A 17,981-nucleotide genomic window follows, 5' to 3' on the forward strand; every position below is an offset into this window, starting at 1 on the left:
GGCCGCGGATGGGGCGCTCCGGCGGGGGCTGGCGGGCACCAGCCCCTCGCCGTGTCCCCCCCACCCCCACCCCTCTCCAGGTGAGCCGGGGCCTCCCCCAGCCGGGGGCCGGCTCAGGCCGGAGCGGCGCCGCCGCGGGGGTGCGGGCGGCGGCGGGCGGCGCTCCCGCAGCGCGGCGGGCGGGCGGGCGGGCGAACGGGCAGGGCCCGGCGGCCCCGGACAGGGTGGGGAAGGAGGAACGGTAGGGCCACAGCCCCTGTCCCGGCGCGGCCGCGGGCCGGTGCTGCCGGAGCCTCGTCCCCGGAGGGCGGGGGAACCTGACCCCCGAAGCTCCCGGTGGTCTCTCGGGGAAGGAGCGTAGTGTCCCCGAGGGCAGAGCCGGGAAGGCGAGACCCCCTGCCCCGCGGGGTGACCGCCCCCCGTCCCCCCATAAGGCCCCTCCGCTCCGGCACTGGGACCCAGCGCGCTGTGGGGGCTGGGGTTTGCCTGGGTGCTCAGCCTGCCCAAACAGGACCACGGTGGATATACCGGCTCTTATAATTATAACCAAGGTGATTCAAATCCTTGATCTAAACCCCAGATTTCCCAAAGTTCAGGAGCGGAAGCTGGGCGCTCGGCCTCTGCCTGCCTCATATAGCCCACAGGGGAAGTCTCGATCAAGCCTCTGAAACGGACAGAGAGGCTTCATTAGGGCACATCATAAAAGGTTATAAAAAGGAAGGAATTTGTACCTAAAAACCCGATTGCTTAGCATATTTGTAATCAAACACAGGTGATTAAGTGGCAACAGGTGGCTCCCTAATGATGTTCTGTTTAAAAACAGTAAAAGATAATGGTGTCAAATCAGACATAGGTTCCCAATGAGGAAAGGACCCGGCTCCTTCTTGCTTATCTTCAGACAGTGATTGTGCCTTGCTGCCAGACTTGGATACCTCAGCAGTTTATGTACCCAGAAAGACGAAGGTGTGATTATCGCATAATAAGCTTACTCATGCTAGCTCTGCTCTCGCTGGCACATGCACAGCAGTTACTATGTGATGACACAGTCTTCTCTGGAACAGCCCGAGTGCAACTTCTCCCTGCAGCCTGGGGTCCTGTTGCAGTCCATGCTGCTGTGCCCCCAGTGCTACAGTCACGCATGGCAAAGCTGCCACAGAAAGAGAATTATGCTGCAGCCCTGGCTCGGTGTGCTCTGTCCTGTCAGCTGCGCGATTGGCACCAGATGCACAGCAGCCATGTGCAATTCCGGCACAAGGTGCCCTCTGTCCATCCTCAGAGAGGAGAGGATGATCCCTCTGCCTCTTTCCTGCTTTGGATGCTTGACAGCCGCTGTCTTGGTGACTAAATGGGCTATTGAAGGGGTTTGTGGTGGGGATGTCTGTCAAGAACAATTTCCCATTCATACCTGCAGCATTGTTTCAGCTCCAAATTACCTTTCTGGGTTGGTTTGGTTTTTTTATTTTTTCCAGAAGGGGCTGTTTCCAGAAGCTGCTCCTGGCTGGGTGAAGACAAGCCCTGGCTTTCCCTGCTGCAGCTGCATTGCTGGAGCCATGGCTCTGAAGGGGACCTTCTGCCAGGACTCAGAGGTAGCAGGAGGCCGAAATGAACATTTCTCAATACCTCTCTGTCCCGAGGAAATTAATTCCATCAGGATGTAACATTGCTTCTCAAGAAGCTGCCATTTCTGGAGTTGCAGCTGCTGCTGACAAGGCATTTGCTGTGAGGAAGTTCACACAGTTAAGATTTCCGCCTGGCATGACTAATGCTGCCCTCACCCTCCTTGGGGTCTTTTGAGCTATTCCTGAGGGCTGTAGTGACACTGCTGTCTACAGGTGGGTTGTAGCTCCGTGCCTCAGTCAGCTGAGCACTGCAGAATTTGGAGCAGATGCCTCATTAGTGAGAAGGGACTCACTAGTGCAGGTGTGATTCATGACTTGGGAGAGCACGTCAGGGATCAAGGCAAGAAGTGGCTTGACTAACAGAGGCAGTAACAATGCAGAACCAAGCAACAAAACAGCAGCAGCAGCTGAAAAAACTGTGAAGTAGGACAGCGTAAGAGCCAAAAAAGAGAAACCTGGCTGTCTAGGACACCTGTGTTTGAGTTTCAGCTGGAAACAAACCCTGGCTTTTCAAAGAACCTGGAGTGCATCCTCCGCACAAATTCATTTTGGAGGTTCTTCATGGATATCCTTTTCTAGACAAATTAATCTTGGGATCACAGTGGCTGCATAGCATCCGTTGCATACTAAAGAGCTAGCTATTCTGGAGCCAAATGACAGGGAACAACAGTGCCTGGCTGTAGAGAGAAGCACGTTATTCCAGCATGGCTGAGCGGCGAGATGCACGGGGACATCTCTCCAGAGAAAGCGTGGCTCCTCTTCCATCTGGCAGCACGAAAGAGGACAAGCCTGAATCCTCAAGACACAACGATTATATTATGTAATGTGCATGCTCACTGCTTCTGGAGACAGAGCTAAGTCAAAAGTACCCGTGTGATTCAGTCAGAGGCCAAGCCAGAGGGGAGCTGCGCTGTCCTCCCCAAACCCGGGGGATACTGGAGCAAGTGAGTAGCCTAGGGCTGGCAGGGGAAGGTGGATCCAATTCCAGCTTGCAATGACAAATATGGCACTGCCTGCAAGTGTAAAATCCTGTCTTTCTTTAAAAGCGCTATTAAAAAGCATGCACATGAGCAAATGCATGAGCGTTTTTGGGGGAAGGGTTAGTTATATTTTTTTTTTGCTTTGCTTGTGTAGAGAAATATTTTTTTTTTAAATTCAGAACACTGCTCAAACAAACAGGGGCTGCATTGCCTGCCCTGAACTTGGAACAGTGTATTTCAATTTCAGTTAAAGGCAACAGCCCAGAAAAGGAGTTTGAGCATGAAATGAGAGAGAACTGCCCACAAAAAAAAAAGTCTCCAGCAAGCTATTGACAGAAAGGCACAGAGTCTGTAATGTTTTGGAGTAGTTTTCTTGGTGATAGTTTCTCAGTCTTTATTATTTCTCTCACCTGCATTTGCAAGAACATCATTGTCTAGGGTAAGTATGATATCATACAAACAATCTGCCAAAGCACAATAAAATCTGAGCTGGACTGGGCTGAGAATCAGGATACTGATCAGGAATATGTCCTGTAACATAGATGAACTGTCTAGCCCTCATTTATGGGCTTACCTTTCCCTTCACTATCTTTCTATCGCTTTTAGAGGGTTTCAGAAACATGGCATGTTTCAGTAGTCAAAAAGATGCCAAGTACTGGACTTCCAGCATATTGTATTTGGACAGGCATGTGTCTGCCTCCAAAGGAAGCGAAAGCACTAACAGCTGGAGATTCTGTTTGCTTGAAGACTTGGTGTTGCTCTTCAGGTTTTACTCCACGGGAGAGGAATAATCCCGACAGCATTACAAAGGCATTATTGTTCTGGCTGTAATCTCCGTGCTCAAATCCACCCTGGTTACTTGCATCCTGATTGCAAATGGAGAACTTCCCTTTGTATTTGTCAGGATGAGACCAACAGATGGATTGGAAGTCACTGTTTTCTACAGTCAAATAGAATCGAAGGGGGGAAAGGCTGCACTGTGATCCTGTAATAAGCCTACAGGAATGGGAAAGGAAGATGAAGAGCAATGGAACAAAAATAACAGTTCACAAGAGGAGGAATGGATGAACTACAGGAAAACCACAGCTGGAAGAAAGCAAGATGGCAGAGAGATCAGGGGGAGAAGAAAATGCGTAGGGCCAAAGGTGAAGCCCCCTATACATTAAATACACAGGGCTGGCCAGAGGGCCAAGTTGTGCCCATGGAGCTGCAAGTGGGAAAAACAGGTAAGAGCAATCATCAGTGTGGAAGAGGGGAAGGTTTCCAAAGGGAAGCAACAAACCTCTTCACAACGATGCTCTGTGAGGGCACAGACCTTGGCTTAACTCTGCAGCTCCATCTTGTTGGCACGTGAGAGGCCAGTCAGAGCAGGAGACCACACTTCACAACAGAGAAGACGCCCCAACCCTTTCTTAGCTTGTTAAACCAAATAACATGAAAGAAGATGCCACAGAAACTCTGCTGACTGACAGGACAGATATGGCTGAGCACCCTGAGCTACCATCTGCAGTCTAGCTAGACTCCAGAGAAGAGACCCAACCTACTTGAGGTGTGAGGGGAAAAAAAAAGTAAATAATTTTCCTGGAATTACTCTTCATGCTACCTCCTTCCCACACACCCTTTTTGAGACTCATAGTCTTTCACACAGCTAGAAATGCAATTAATTAAGCTGATATAGCTGGCTCAGCTTTGCAGTTTTAGAGCCCACAGCTGGCAAATGTCACCTCTTTTGTATCAGATGTCTCTGTTGCCAAACTACAATCAACTTCACAGTCACATCTATGTAAGAAGGCACTGCTGTGCCAGTGGAGGTGAACCACAAGGCAGGCAGGAAGCATGTTAAAGTGGAGGTCTAAATCCAGGTTTTAGAAAAAAAAAACTTCGAAAATGACTGGAGCAAGACTGACGTGGTTTTAATGGTGACAGTGGTGCCTCTCTCCATTTGACACGGTCTTAAAGCACAAAATGGTAATGTGCCAAAGAGCCATAGCAAAGGAATGCTCAATGGGTTGGCTTGTCTTTGGCTTACATTGAGAGCAGCAATGAATATAGGAAGGAGGAAATCAAATAACTCCATAATTTTCCACTTTCAGATGACCTGAGCTCTCCTAGATATGAGCAAAGCTTTTCACAAGCCCATGCAGATGTTTTACAGTCACAATAAACTACGTATGTGATGGAGTGATCTCTTTCTGAAATATGATCTGGGCCACAGGATTATAGCTGCTTTTCAGAGAGACAGGTGGACTCTTCAGCTGCATTAAAGAGGATCCCTGATTATCAGGTAAAAAGCCTGCATTTTTTTTCTGACTAGGAACATTTAATCTTTGCCAGTTTAAAAAAAAAAAAAGGGTTATTTATCAAGTGCCTAAAGAATTAGTTCAGGGAATGGGAGGGAAAGAGAGCAGCACTGAAGGCCACACACTTGAGGTCTGGGTTGGAAGTAGTTTAGGGACAAGGCTGAATAAATAGCTTCTGTTTGCTCATCGCCTGGCAGCCACACCTCTGACCAGGCCCCTGGCAAAGAAAACCTCTTGTGTTTACTGGGGGAGAGGGTTACCTTCCAATGGTAAGGGTGTTAAGGTGTATCAAGATTATGATAGGTCAGTCCTCATATTTTATTCTGCCACTACTGATGCATCTGGGAAATCAGATTATAAGTAGTTGCTGCTTTTCATCCTTTGACCCTTTCACTACCACCAACTAAAATAGGAGGTACCGTAATGAGACAACTCAGTTACACAACATAACCTCAGTTATACAACAAAGAGGCAAGAGTATGAAATAACTACAGTGAGTTCAAATTCATTTGGGATTGGCTGGAGTGAATCACTCATTATCTCCAGGGCAGCTGTTCTCTTTCGATAGAACTCTCTCTAATACCTTCTTTGATGAACACAGATACTGGTGCATAAACAGCACAGTTCTGGTACAAGATAGCTTCAGGAAGAGACAGGATTTGGCACATCTGGCTTGTAACCAGAAGGGAAGCTGTACGAGCTGCAAAATATGGTCAGGTTTCTATCAGCAGCCAGTAGGCCCTTTCAGATGAAAAACTGTAGCCCTGGTACTGACACAAGAGAAGAGGGTCAGGACCATGTGGCCAGCAGAGGAAAGACACCTTGTTTCAGGAGCAGAGCTGCTCAAAAATCCTGTGCAAGCCCACCTCCCTGCTGAGTTGGCAGCTAGCAGAGGGAGAGGGAGCAAGATGCTGCTACCAGTGTCATTGTCATGAGAAATTCATAAACTTGGAGCTCTGAATTTTTTTTTTCCAAAAATTTAACAAAAGACCTGATGTCCTGAACAAATTACAGCTTAGGTAGTTACAGTCTGCCTAAATTACCCTTCCATTTCAGATAAAGTCGTTTGCCAATTCTACAAATAAGTTAGTTGCAAAATGCTTTTTATGCATCATTTCAGAGGGGTGCTACATTTTGGTAGTCGATCTAACAACATCTCATTAGTACAATTACGAAGTTACATTCAATAATGTAGGTTTTCAGTAATTTCCAGCAAATCTTGTTAACCATCTAGAGAAGCATTTCTATTTCATAGTTATTAAAGGATCAAATTAACTCATATAGAATGAGTAGTTTTATCTCATGCAGTAGCAAAAATCAGCTTTGCAGTTTTCAGGCGGCAGCATGCACTAGTGTATAAGCAGGGAGCTGTGTGTCAAAATGAGAGCTAACGCTAACCCCGACTGCCTGTGATTTTGTTTGAGTTGCTGAATGCTAAATTCCGACATCTTCCGCCACAGTGAAAAGTACCTATGGGGATTTCAGCTTTTTGCACTATGCCTTAGTTTCTTTCCATGGGAAGCGCAGACAGTAACGCCTGCTTTCCAAAGGTGTTCTCAGCTCTTTGGATTTAATAATTTCTGTTCAGATACAAAGGAGAAAGTGCAGGCTTCTAAAAATCATTTAACGCAGCATGTACAGAAGCTGGGGAAAACAGAAATCTTTGGCTTCTGGATGTGACTTCTAAATGCAAACTGCAGACACGTGCTGGTACATTCTTTATCTTTTGAAGTGGGATTTAAGGAGAGGTTCATATCTGCTGCCTGAAGCTCAAGTTTACATCTCTCCTTTATCTGCTTATTAATAACATCAAACTCTATTAAGTTTGTTTCCTGCATTAGTTTACCAGGAAGGCTCTCTGTTTACTCTTTGGGCTTTGTTCAGTCTGAACAATATGTGTCTGAGCTGAACAAATCTCTGGAAGAAAATCTCCTTAAGACAAGAAAACATGCCGGTTTGTTAATTTTAAGGCTCACTCCTAGTCTGTCTTAAAGTATATAAACATTGGGGAAAAGCTGGCAATTGCCTGAAATAGCTGAAGCAGTATAAGAGGAAAAGGGATAATCATCTGCAACGAATTAAAATCTGAAGAACCATACTTCATAAAGGTTTATTATTGTTCAGCAATAACACCTCTCCTTTCTTCTTTTTCAGGGACTTTCTGGGATATTCACAGTGAGGACACAAGTAGTTCCAGTTTCCAAGTGCTTTCATCTATTTACCCAGCTCAAAAAAAGCTAATACGTAGTAGGATCTTATCAGCACTGTCATGTTATGAAATATCTTAGTTGTCTCCATTGCCTATATCTTCCTTCACTTTCCAGGTGATTTAGAGCTGCAAACAAGGCTCCTAGAAGACTTTATGGAGACTTTGCTAACTACATCACTTAAATCTGTACATGACGGCAAGTCATACTCTTTCTCATTTTTAAATAACAACAAATATTTAAAAATATACATTGGTTGAGCTTAGACATTTGAAATGTATTGTTAATTTCTAATGGGTATGTACATTAGAGGCATGAGGGCTAATGACAGACTAGGCAGATCAAACAGACGTTTCTCCTGACACTCCAGCTCTGAAGGACTCAAGTGTGGATAAGGCTGTTATGTAAGACAGGGTTTTAGATACCACTGAAGCGCTTTACAATTAAGATGGAATATTAATAAAAGATTTAAACTGAAAACCTCCAGCTATTAGAAGGATTAGGACTTTGCGGTGGGCTAGGGGAATACATACAGTGTCAAAGCCATCTTCTTGGCTGTGATCAAAGAAAAGGCTGTGGCTGAAACAGCATCTTGGATGGAGGGGAACAGATCTGCAGCATCACATAATAACAACAACATCAACAATAATAGCAGCAGCAGCAGCAACAACAACTTGTGCAGAGATTGCAATCCACAGCAGCAAAAACAAACTTGGGGTGCAGCCTAGAGCTTCGTGTGCCCTCTGACAGCAGGCGTCCCCACACATGGGGAAAAACATCTGCTTATTTACGTGCATGCAGCTGTACTGGGTTTCCTGGGAAGAGCCTGTGAGAACGGAGTTTGGCATTCAGCGGTGGTGTCAGCTCCTTACACGTGTGCACTGGCCAAGAGGAGTTCGCACCAAAGCTCACAGGGCTCAATGCTACATAAACAAGCTGCGTTTTATTAGATTTATTTTCTGGAGGTTGATTCTTTTTTTCAAAAACAACCTCTTCAAGGAAGTTCCCTAAAGGGTATTTCCTTTAAAAGCTCAGGCCGTTTCCCCATGATTCTCATGGGAACAATGACTCTGATGGTTTCATTCTGTTGTACAGAAATATGATTTTGTAATATGCTGTAATCAGGCAAATAGCATTGACTGCATTCTGAATAGACTTCTTATGAGGTATCCTCCTTTTGTAAAAACCCCTCTGCAAAGACACCATTCCCACACCATACCTTCTATTGCAGGGACCATGCCTGGAGCGTATTCCCTCCCAAGCCACAGCCCTGGCAACTGTAATTATCCAAAAGTGGTTTAGTTGCCCAGGCTCAGGAACAGGGACGTGGCAAAAGCCTTCATTCTAAGCAGAGACAGCTGGAAATGTGTCATTAATAAGGAATGTCTTTTAAAGCAGTTTGGGTGCAGAGGCATTAAGGAATGCCATATGGTATCAGGAGTAAAAAGATGCCAAAGAGTGTAACTTGAGTGGAAAAGAAGCAGCTACCAAGATGCCCAGAAGAGCTGAAATCTGGAAACAGCAAAAGCAATTGGGAAAATACTAAATTGCATGTGTGTGTGCTAGAAATCCTTGTTTATCTGAAAGCTAAAAGGCCAGTAAAAAGGAAGACAATCAAAAGCTCTATTACTCTTAATACTCGATTTTGATGCTTTTGAAATGCTTAAGAGGTTCCAGTCAATTCTGGCAGTGAAAACCTCTTAGAAATCCATATATGTTATGAGATGTTGCACTTCACGTAATAATGAAGTGTAAAAGATGGTTCTTTAGGCAAATTTTAAAAAGGAAAGTGAAACTGAAGAAATGCCTGTGCCTGGCTGATTCTTACCTCTTCAAAGATTACTAAGGGGTGCCTCTCCCGAGACTTCCGCTGAAAATTCAAATTATGGTCTGGCCTCTTGTTAGGGAGCTGGTTTTCCCTCAAAAGTTTCAGGACTGATAGAAGGTCAAAGAACAAATCTATGGCAGCCATCCAGTCCAGAATTAAGTGCAAGTCAGATTTAAACACAATGAAACCACAAAATACCCCAAGCAAGGGCTCCAAGAGAGAAAAGCATATTATGCTCAAAGATAAAATCATGTAGAATCACACATGTGCTACAACAACCAGGACAGACTAAGAAAATATTCAGCATGTGGCAGCAGATGGAAGAAATATCATGGATCAGACAGCTTCGTAAATTTTGCAAGCGGCAGCAGAGTATTGCTACCTCAGGTAAACTGTTCATAGGAGGAAAGTTCAGTGTTGCAGTGATAAATGAATATGCTATCAGCTTGAAAGGAAATTACACATCTATGAAATTGGACAATGGCACACAAATGAGTATGATGCTAGAAGCAGTCTTATGTCCAATAAAAAACAAACAGGGAGAGCAAGGGACATCCAGGTAAAATTCATAGATTACACTGATAAGTCTGTCACCATTAAAGGATTATAGAGACTAGATATATAAGTAAATAGAAGACTGCAAAACATTTAAGGGTAGTGGCTAAGAGTTTTGTTTACCGTGCCGAACACACAGTGAGCCCTAGACTTGAGCAACCAGCAGCACAAACGGGAAGGTTAGCACAACAGGGAATTTAGAGAAAAGCTTGATAATGATTTTCCAGTTGAAAGACACCAGCCAGATCTCTAAGCATTTCCAGTGCAGGAAAGGCTTATCGGTCTCAGAGTCACCAACTATGTAAAAGAGACAATAAATAAAACAAAAACCCCTAACACAATGCTTTCCCGGTGGTACTGATGCTGTATTCTGTCACTATAGGTAACTTCTAGTCTCCATTATATTCACTCCAACAATGTGGTGGAAACCACTGTTAAAATAAGTTTCAGTTATTGGCAAATGCTGTTGATAAAACTAGTGCAATCAGGTGCTAATATGTATTTAATATTAGATAATTTGATCTGCAGCAAGTAAATCCAATGAGTATCCAGCTGGATTCACAACTTGTGCCTTTGGCAAAAGGAACCCTGGTGACTGAGGAAAATGTTCAACCAAAATATTAATAAACATTATTAATAGCACACAAGCAATCCAGAACATTGGCTGAAACAAAAGAGTATTTAAAAAACACATTTTCCAAATATTTGTCTACTTCTTTTCTGCAGTGACAAACCACAAGGTTAATGAATCGTTACTTCTGCGGTAAAATCTCCACGTTTTCCAGCAGAAAGACAAGATAGAAATTTAAGAACTCCCTTTTTACTCACATTTAATTAGATTTCTTATTGATCCTTCAGCAAATGTCAGTTAGATACAATTTTTTACAATCTGAAGGTATTGTAAAGAGACTTGCCTGTACTGTTGCTGTAATAAGTAGTTGAAGCTTTCAGGCTAGACAGTATCTACTGGTTTATAAATGAGTGTCCTCTTCTACCTAACAGACTTAGCATGATTTTGTTAATGAAGTTCCGAAGTTAATTAACACTTCAATTTATTGTCCCTGGCTCAAAAGCTTAGGGATTATTGACAATGTTGAAATAAACATACAATTACAAGCAATAATATGTTAACTAGATAAAGTAAATAATTCCTGAAATGCTATTACCATATTTACAACTAAAACTTAAAGATATGCTTTATGTATACTTTTGAGTATTTATAATGCAAGCTAATAGTATCTGACGCAACATGTTAGAAAACCACATTAATACAATAGGGCTTCTCATCTGGAGACTATGCATTTAACAAAACAAAAATTAGAATTAGAATACTTATACTGAAAAAAGCTGAAGTTAGAGGAACTAAGGGTTTGCAATAATATATAGATAGATAAAATAGGGCAAGCTCACAAGCTACACCTGGGAGTCCCTGGGTCCACCAGCTTAGAAGCATGACACAGTACATATTTAGGATGAAAATCAATAGTTCTAAACAAGTATTCACTGGAGGCTGTGGACATAGGAGGTTGTCCTAGAAGACAGGCGTATGCTGAAAAGGAACATGCAGTACATTTCCAACTCCAGGCTCAAGATTTTTTTCTTGCCTGAGCAAGTGACAGCTTGGCAGCAGTTATAATAAGTTGAAACAACTTAATCTAGATATGGTATCACCAAGTGGGCTTACCACATCCTAACAACAGTGGTTTTGTACATTGAGAGACATCGTCAACACCATGCAACACTCTCAATCCTTCAGAGACTAATGAGGACCTTTAGCATGCTGGCTGTAAGTATTTATTAGAGCCATGTATCATATAATGATTGCTTTGTTAATTTTTATTATGGTGAAGATTCAGCTTTGATAGAAGGGGATATTGAGCATTTAAATAGTTTAGCCTCCCAGACACAGCAACTCTGTGGAAGAAGCCCAGCAGAAACGCATGGTGGCTGAGCAGCTGAAATTCTTACCGATTACTGAATATTATGCAAGCAGAGCCCTTGCACCGTTTCCTACAGTGATTTCTGCTGGTAGGAGAGGCTGGGAACTGTAATAAAAAGCAATACTTGTCCATTACAATAGCAGTATGGTGAATTATACACATGTTCAAACAAGATGTTTGATTACCCAGACAACGCTTCAGTCACCAACCCCATCTCTCAGTCTGTGGTGTTGTCTCACTCCCAGCTAGAGCTGGGGAGTCTGAAAGTTTTCCTACAGTTATTCACCCCATCCAGTGCTACTGCTGGAAGCTCAGCCTGGGCCTATGATTTGAATCCCTACTTGCAGCAGAAACAGATCTGGAACATTGCATCTTGTACCCCTTGGAACAGCAATTCTTTTAGAGGTCCTCCAGTGGCCCAAGAGCCAGGAGGATAGCATGGGAGGAATCATCAGCAAGAAAGCCCTAAATGAAGAAATGAAATATATTTCCCTTGGAGAGGAGGTTTACTGGAGTGTAACGAAAACAAGCCCCATCCCTCCTCCCCTGCACACAGGCACACACACACCCTAGAGGCTTTTGCAAAGCCACAGGAACGGAAATAATTTTGTTTGAATCCATCAAGCATTAAAATCCGTTCACTAAGGGATTGAAGTGAAAAATGAGCCGGAGACAGGAATTAGAAGCTCACCGCCTGGGCTGTCAAAAGGGATTTTCCCCAGATAGGAAACAAGCAATTGGAAATGCAGAGAGGTAAATCCTTTCAGTCTCTGACATGTATGCACACTCTTGGTTCCCCCTCCTGGCCCTCTCGGTTCTGGGTTCAAGGAGCCAAACCTGGACACACCTCCTCATGCGCTCTCTGGCCATAGCATCCATCCTTGGGATCCCCTGCCAGGGGTCTGCTCAAGAATGTCGCAAGCCTCAGGCAAAGGGGAGGCAGTGAGACATGCAGGGGAGCCGGCTGCGCTATGTACAGTGTACTAATGGGTGCCTAAGGTGCCAAAGGGAAGACAAGGCAACTACTGAAAGGATAAACCAACAGCTCTAAGAACCATTTTATCTACCGTGTAAAATTTGCTGAAGAAAGAGACAAGGAGCAAAGTTGACATTATAGTTATAATCACTGCATATCTTAGTTTACCACTCAAAAACAGCAAAAAAAAAAAAACAAACCAAAAAAACCCACAACACTCCGTGCCCCTGAAATATGGACTCTTTCTCTCAAGACCAATACAAGTATCTCTGCACCAGCTACATTATGTTGATGTTTCAGAGGCTTATTTACAACCATAAGAGCCAGAGGTCTACTTTTCCCAAAACAAAAGTGAGATTCAGGAAAATAATGTGGCAGCTAGGCAGTCTTGGGGCTACTGTGCAGAGACCACCTCCAGTCCAGTTTATGAGATTATGAGCTGAAGGTAAGTCTCATATACACAAATCTATGCAGTCTTATAACTGGGCTTTGAGAAAAAAAAAGTTCATTGCAGCACCGTTTGGTTTATGCAGGCTAGACTTCCCCTTTAGTTGGTTGCCAAAACCGAAGGCAAGAATTATTTATAGTACAGCTCCTATATGAAGATAATAAACACTGTAAAAAGGGCAAATATACCTCTGGGCTCATAGCACAGTGGTGCAGGACAGCCAAAAGAGAGAACACCAAAAAAAACTATGGATCTACCAAATGACCTTTACCATGTGCTGAGACTTTATACTCATCTAACTGCATACCCGTTGTATACTGCAGAGCCAGTTGTCTATTTAATGAGGAAGAGGTAGGAAAAGAGAAATAGAGGGAAGAAAAAGAAAAGATGAATAGCCAAATAAGAAGCATTTAAGCTATGAGAAGAAGCCTACAGAGTGACAGGAGCCAAAGAGCCATTTAACCACAGCGCAGCTCCAGACACACAAATTGGTTTAAGAACAGGGCAGAGGTAGAATGAGAACAGGGTATTCACGCAGCAGGGTCCCTGCTGGCACGTGGCTTTGAATTCAAAGCCAGTTAAGAGAACCCACAACTTGAAGACATGCAGTTTAACATAAAATTCAATAATTGTAATGTATGCAAATATGCTTCAAGATAAAGGCCACAGTTACCTAGATACAAAGACATATGTATTCATAGTAAATATTTTCTTTAACACATGCTGTCCTCTACTGTTGTGTAATATGCTTTCCTATTGTTCTGTGACTATCTCTGGTAATAATACTACCACTTAGGTGGTGTTTCATAGCTATAGATCACACTGTGCTTAACCCAGGGGGTATCATTATCTCTGTTTCACATATGGAGTCATGGAAGCACCTAAAGATGAAATGAGTCCACGGCAAGGTCGGAAAAACAATTACAGTTTTATAAATTATAGTGTTAGCTTGGGTGTGGAGAAACCTCAGGAGGTTTAAATGGGATTTGCTGGCAGTGTAAAGACTGTTTGAAAACACCCACGAAAAGAGCTCATCTTAAAGGCAAGCCAAGGGTAAACATGGACAGAGACAAAGAAAAGATAATGCTATGGCCATGGGTCAGAAAGATTCAGCAAGAGTCAACTTAGCAGCTACCATAGAAGGAGTTTGTGTTTTGTTCACACTGATGATATTCACAGTTGTCTCCCTGCTCTTTGAGGAGCTGATGAGTTATCAGCAGAATCTTGCACCAGGACAAGAGCACCCAGACAGCTGAGCAAAAAGCTTGGGCTGGCTGAAGTCAGATGGGGGCTACAGTATTGGGGTGGGGGTTGATCTGTATCTGGAAAGTCTTGTGTCCCATCCCCATTCTGTCCCCCTCCTCTTGCTGAAGATGCTGCTGCGCTGAACCTGAAAGGTCTGGTTATAAATAACTTCTCCCTGCAGCTCCTCAATGAGCCACTGAGGCGGAATGAGTCATCTCTGCTGGCTCCGTGGCCCCCCCACAAACCAACTGCGTCAGGTTGGGAGCGTGGCTGCCAAAAGCAGTGGTACACGCTGTTCTCTCTCAAAGGTCAGTGGCCTTGGGGGACAGGGACACTAAACAAACTAGTTCTACTCATTACTCATAAGTACCCAAAAGCCACATCACTTTGTGAATAAGAATAATGTAAAATCCATCAAGAGCCCTTAGAAGTCAACACTGGCACTTCAGCCCCCTCTGTCCACACCATTATCCATGCCACCCCGGTTTTCAGCTGGAGCTTCTAACCCTTTAACGGGTTTGTTATGGAAATGATTGCGCACATCTCTGAAAGTGACCCTCTCATTCTACTTACAAAGAAGTTCTGCTTACCAAGACTTGGTGACGTTGTTCAGTGAATGGACCCAGCAACAAGTAGGTGAGCTGACAAAGCCTCACCTCTAGGTGAGGTGTGATACTAGGCATGCCTCTGCCTTTCCTATGAGGAAAGAAGATGAGAATTTTAACAAGAAAACTCAGGCTTAGATTTGCTTAGTCCATTGTGAGAGAAATTCACCCAGGACCCGCATCCTCTTCTAAACAAGACAATGCACGGAGCTGATAGGCAGCCGTGTCTCTTCCAGTCCTGTCACAGGAAAGCAAAATGTTCCCCCATGTGATTTCCTGAACTTGCATAGGGACGTCAGGTGCCCAGAGTAAGGGAATTGGAGCAATTGTTTGCTTTGTTCCTGTGGGCTTTATTCAGAGGCAAATGGAACTCTCCTGAAACAGGTCCCTTTTCAAGCCTGAGACAATAAAGATAGATGTTTCATGAGCTTTAGGAAAAACACCTATGTGAGTAAGTAAAGCCCAAGTATCAGCCAAGATAAACATACCAAATTTGCTATGATTAGCAGAGATTGGAAGGGTTGGGAGTAAGCACTTATGGTAGGGGAAACAATTTAAACCAATACTGGGTTAAAAGGAAGGAAAAGAAGCCTGCCATACGAGGATAGGCTGGGAGAACTGGGTTTGTTCAGCCTCGAGAAAAGGAAGCGCAGAGGGGATCTCATCCCCGTGTACCAGGACTTAAGGGGCAGCTACAAAGAAGACGGACACTCCCTTTTTACAAGGAGTCACAAGGAGAGGACAAGGGGGATGGACACAAGTTGCTCTTGGGGAGATTCCGGATGGACACCAGAGGGAAATTTTTCACAGTCACCGCTGGAATAATCTCCCCAGGGAAGGGGTTGACTCGGCCACATTGGACACCTTCAAGAGTCGGCTGGACAGGGTGCTGGGCCATCTTGTCTAGGCTGGGCTCTTCCCAGGAAGGTTGGACTAGATGATCCCTGAGGTCCCTTCCAGCCTGGGGTTCTGTGGTTCTGTGATTCTGTGAATAGCAGATAGGGAGGATAATACGAAGTAGATACCAAAGAAAAACACAAGCAGGGTCTGGAAGCCCGTATTACTGTTATGAATAAATAAAGATTTGGAGACAGGAAGTGAGGAAATCTGCTAGTGCTACATTTCTTTCAAATGGAGAGTTTAAGATAATGGGATCAAAGTGATTCTGGTATGTTTTCCATAAACTAAGTTTAATGGCTGTGACCCGTGGCTCACTTAAGTATTGTGTGAGAAAGCAAGCTCAGGACAACAGGACAGGACAGACAACAGGACCTTGTGGTTGAGCTGAAGCCAAACCTTTGCAAGTAGAATCTTGAAAAATAAAATTCACACATAGCTATTATTGGAACTGAAAACTGGTAAGGTTGATGAAGATCCACACAAACAGAACAAACAGAGCAAGTGGTCCCCGGCACTGTACTGTGTGATGGCAGAGGGTACATTTGCTTTTGGGTCACGCTGTGATGCAAAACGATGACAAAACCTGGCAGATTTTTTGCTACCAGTAGAGGTGATACAGTGTTGTCTCAATGGAGGCAGAGGGTGATGCAGCTTTACATGAGCTGCTTTTTCATTTTCCCTCCAATTTTTAATTCATCATCAAATCAACAAAGTACATTCTGTTAAAAGTTAATGACTTTGTTCTGACAGAATTTTAAAACCAACCTCCTTCACAATTTTATAAGTTTGTCATGTACAGCCTCGTCATTTCTATATTCATGTTGTCTGAGAATATTTTATCTCTGATGATTATTTTTTTTCTAAACAGAAGGGACTTACTCCACAGAAGAACCTAAACCTTGAAAAGACCCCTCTCCTGCTTTCTACCACCTTCTCAGCACTTACAAATTTATTTGCTAGTACCTGGCACCCACAAAAGGACAATTCTCCTTCCTGCTATCACCTCTAAACTCTCCTTCCTTTCCTCCCTATTACCCTTTCTCTGTCCCCTAACAAGGACACAAAGAAGAATATCTGTTTTCCCTTGCAATGTTCCCGTATCAGTGAGTAACAACAGAAGGTCTCACCTCCTTACTTTTTGCTGTGCAGAAGAGACAGGTTCGCCACTTCTCTCACCTCTAAATTTTGCAATTAGAAAAGATCTACCCACATTGCTATTGATTGCTATATTCCTTAGCCTCTCTGTGGAATCCAAGCTTTACAAAGGTTGTACAACTACTGACTAAATATACTAAATGTATCTGGGCTGTACCTGAGTGCTGCCCCAGCTCCTGTGTCGTACGATGGCTAAGAAAGAAAATCACAAATGTCAACCCCTTGGTAATAATGTCAAACCCCATCATAAATGATGGGAAAGGGATAGAATAGGTGAACTCCCATAATTTCATTTATTTCTTAGCACTCTAGGATTTTTCAGTCTCACTAATAAATGTATTTTAACCATTCAGAAACTTAACACTTTAGTCTTCAGTGGTATTTGAATCTCAGTGCAGGTTATTTTAACCATAGCTGTAATAGCTGTAGTCCTGTTACTTGCTCCTTGGATGAAGACATAACAGCCAGTACAAGCTACAAGACACAGAGAGATATCTCAATACATAAGAGAGTAATTTCTAATTTGCAAATATACAATTCTAACTACTTCAAGAGATATGGCCAGTGTACACAGAGGGAGCGCCCGTCCTTACAATGGGAAGGAATGCCAATGGCAAAGGCTACAGTGACTGCTCCACAACAGAGAGGATGGTGGTTCCTATACTTAAGTACTACTATATGTATTTTATTAATGAGCAAGAAAATAGTTAGTAAAAAGAAAACTCGGTATATGAGATGCAAGAGCCTTAGTGAGGGTTGAAGTTCTGATGGGAGCAGGGAAAATACTGACAAAATACAATTTCTTGCTTTAAATATTTGTAAAGACCAACACATCCCAAAACAGCCTTTCAGGACACAAAAACCCCCAACAAAACAATTCCACCACCAAGTGTCCTAATTGTCCCAAGACTGTAAGGCACCCTCTTGTTATCACACACAGCAAACTTGGAAATTAAAGATACTGAAACCAATGCAAATGAAATAGCTACTGCTAGGAAAGGATGAGAACATTGACACAGCAGGTGAAGCAACGGAGCTGCTACTGCCTGGAAAGGCCCGCCATTTGCAATTGTCAAGCAAGAAATGGGAGAGAGGAGGTATCCCTGAAAGTAGTTCCTTCTGTTGAACTGGTGTTTGCAGGATCCTATCTATATCCTTTCTCACCTGAGAGCAGGTACCTCTCCAACATCCAGGTCTGTTTCATCCTCATCTATATCATTCTT

General features: G+C 43.6%; 1 long non-coding RNA gene across 1 annotated transcript; it reads left to right on the forward strand.

Moving 5' to 3' along the window:
- Nucleotides 1–11: 11 nt before the first annotated feature.
- On the forward strand, nucleotides 12–8,041 carry LOC135315816 (uncharacterized). The gene is made up of 3 exons (XR_010375302.1): nucleotides 12–2,563; nucleotides 4,693–4,883; nucleotides 7,054–8,041. It is a non-coding gene; the product is annotated as an uncharacterized LOC135315816 (long non-coding RNA).
- The last annotated feature ends 9,940 nt before the right edge of the window (nucleotides 8,042–17,981 follow it).

Source organism: Phalacrocorax carbo, chromosome 15 (assembly GCF_963921805.1).
Source record: "Phalacrocorax carbo chromosome 15, bPhaCar2.1, whole genome shotgun sequence".
NCBI lineage: Eukaryota > Metazoa > Chordata > Aves > Suliformes > Phalacrocoracidae > Phalacrocorax > Phalacrocorax carbo.